Below are 3,165 nucleotides of genomic sequence, written 5' to 3'. Positions count from 1 at the left end.
AGTAAATTACAGTTGGTAATAATAATGTTAATATTAATAATAGATATGTATAATATATATCTAATAATGATTGAAATATTATTATTATTATTATTATTATGCTATTTGGACATACTTGCACGTATTTATTATAGTAAATTATATTAAATACTAATATAATTAAATACTGATAATAGTAGTAGTAAATTATAGTTAGTAATGATAAAAAATTATGATAATAAAAAATAGTTATGTATTACATTATACTTATAATGTATAGTAATAATGATGATGACAATAATAATAGAAATATGCATTATTATTATTATTATTAATTATTATGATTATTATCATTATTATTATGTTAATGTTATTTTCTATTTATATATTATGGTATTGGGCACACAGTGTGTGTGTGTGTGTGTGTGTTTGTATACTTACATATTTTTGATACTTTGTTGCCTGCAGCAGTCGTCTGTTTCTTATGAATATATTGCTTTAGCAATAAAACGTTTACTTTTTGACAAGCTAAATATGATTTTAAACCAGGTCAGAATCTAATAAACGAGGCAGTGGTCTACGCCCAACCAGGGGCACTTTAAAATTGCTCCTGCCGACAAGAGATGATAATTAATATTGTGTCATTTAAATCCCAGTCTCTGAGACATGAGGCTGTAATCTATTTTCCTGAGGCCGGCTCCCATCAGCTCGAGTTGAACTAATAGATCTGCCACTGAGTGCTAATTATTGTCTGCTTTAGCACACAACTCCTGAATGCAATCATTACCCACACAGATGGGCCGAACCCGTTCAATTATTTTGTTTCTTGTCAGCCGTAATGACGAGTTATTGCACACTTCCTATAATGTCAGTGCGCTGAGTGCTTTTTAATAATAGATGAGGTTTATTGTTTTGTTTTAATCTTCTGCTAAAGTGACTCATTCGTCATACATTGTCTTGGCAACAGGTTGAATTAAGTTTTTGTTTTTTAATGTCAGTTAACATTTTGTTATTATCATTATTTCAGGTAAAATGCTTTTTTATGGTTTTAATTTAATTGTATTTAACTATAATATTCCTGAGTTAAAGCAGACCAGTCTCACAATCAGCATTAGAAAGCAACATGCTGGTTGTCCCTTTTGCATAATACCTACAGCATTGCATTGTGGGAAATGGAAAAATCGAGCCTGTAATGGGGTTTGCTTAAGCAGGGATTTTAATTAAAGCCACCCTGACCTCTTGCTCAATACTTGAACTTCAGCACCTGACAGTGTGAACAATGTTCAATCGATAAACAGCCCATCAATCTATCTGTTCAATGCAGTGTTTGTGTCAGCGGTGCCTCCTCAAAGCCAGACCAGTGTTACAGCTGACATAAACATTAAAATATTACAGTCCTTCTAAACCAGGAACCAGAACAACAGACCAAAGCTATTGATGAGGGCTTAGTTTCAATAGGAAATATCTCACATAGGACAGAATTGTGTTTGTCAATCCATTGCTATCAGTCTGATATGGTCTGGTTTGCATATGGTTTGACCAGTTCTGTAATTAACTTTAATAGATAAGGCAGACCCTGTGTCTGGACCAAGAAAAAGCATTTGTTACAGCAGCAGAGAATGAATAATATAGTCGCTTCCCACATTTTAGGACTTTTTAGTGGATCATGTTTTATAGCAAAGTCTTGAATTATCAGATATCATCAGAAATGATTATCAGTTCTTATTCAAAAGTTATGCTTAAATGCTCTATAAATACACACACACACATGCATGTATATATTTCAGAAAAAATGACTATATATATATGACTAAGGTTTCTCTTCTGTTTGGAGGACGCGTCTCCTGAGGTGAGTGACGGCCTTCGCTCTGCTGTGTTTACAGGAATCTGATGTTAAAAATGTGGGCTGTTAAAGTTCATCCAGAAATTAAACAGTGGAATAACATTTATAATATTTAAAATATATACTGTATGTGTGTATTTATATATACATAATAAATATAAGCCGAACACACACATATATTATGCAAACAAAAACTTTTATTTTGTATGTGATTAATTGCGATTAATCATTTGACAGCACTAAATCTATTATAATTTATATTAATATTTAAAATATTTTTTATGCAGTATATATTCAGTTTTCATTTAAATTATTTATTCATTTTAATTAGTTAAATTTTTAGTAATTTTGTTATGTGCTTTTAACATTTTTATTTGTTTTTAATATATTCTATTTAAGTTTAATTTATTTTTATTTCAGTTTTAGTTTTAGTAATTTTAGTGCTACAAATCAAGCTTATTTCAGTTAGTTGCCAAGGCAACATTTCTAACTTTGTTTAGTTTTTGTTTTACGTCTTTTTTTTTTTTAGCTTTATTTCATTTAACACAATTTTTTTACTAGTTTTAGTTAATAACACAGATGGTGCTGTAAGATTTTGTTTATGTAGGGAGCTTAGTAGGTTTTAGAACAGTTTTATATTCGCCATTTCTTAAAGGTGACATCATGAAAATCTGACTTTTCCAGGTTTTAAGTGCTATAATCAGGTCCCCAGTGCATCTACCAACCAAGGAAATGTGAAAAAGATTAACCCAGTAACTTTGTTTTGGTAAGCCTTTTTCTGCAAGCGTCTGAAAAAACGAGCGCGTCAGATTTCGCTCCCCTAGTGACGTTGCAAAGGGATTTCATTATAATATTACCGCCCCTTAATCTGCACGTTTCCACCCATGGCGCCGTCATTGTGTTTTCGCAAGCGACAACGGTGTACCAGTCATAAATGCCATGGCGAAAGTTTGAGCAAAACATGCTAACTGTTCTGTCTTTGGCTGCACAGACGAACACAGAACACTATTTAGAGTCCCAACCTTAGAGGAGACAAGAGAGCAGTGGAATTATTGATTTTTTTACTGTATATTGCTGCTGCCACACAGATCTACATTTACATTTACATTTAATCATTTAGCTGACGCTTTTATCCAAAGCGACTTACAATTGAGGAGAACAATAGAAGCAAACAGACGAACAAGAGAGCAACAGTATACAAGCGCTGTGACAAGTCTCAGTTAGTCTGGCACAGTACACATGGCTAGGTTTTTTTTTTTTATAGAATAGAATAGGTAAGTGCTAGTATTAATTCGTTTAGGTGCTGGCGAAAAAGATGTGTCTTTAGATGTTTTTTGAAAATG

This window comes from Sinocyclocheilus rhinocerous, unplaced genomic scaffold, assembly GCF_001515625.1.
Source record: "Sinocyclocheilus rhinocerous isolate Xijiao unplaced genomic scaffold, SAMN03320098_v1.1 scaffold2653, whole genome shotgun sequence".
Classification (NCBI taxonomy): domain Eukaryota; kingdom Metazoa; phylum Chordata; class Actinopteri; order Cypriniformes; family Cyprinidae; genus Sinocyclocheilus; species Sinocyclocheilus rhinocerous.
The sequence above is the reverse complement of the archived record's forward strand: the minus strand, read 5'-3'. Positions refer to the sequence as shown.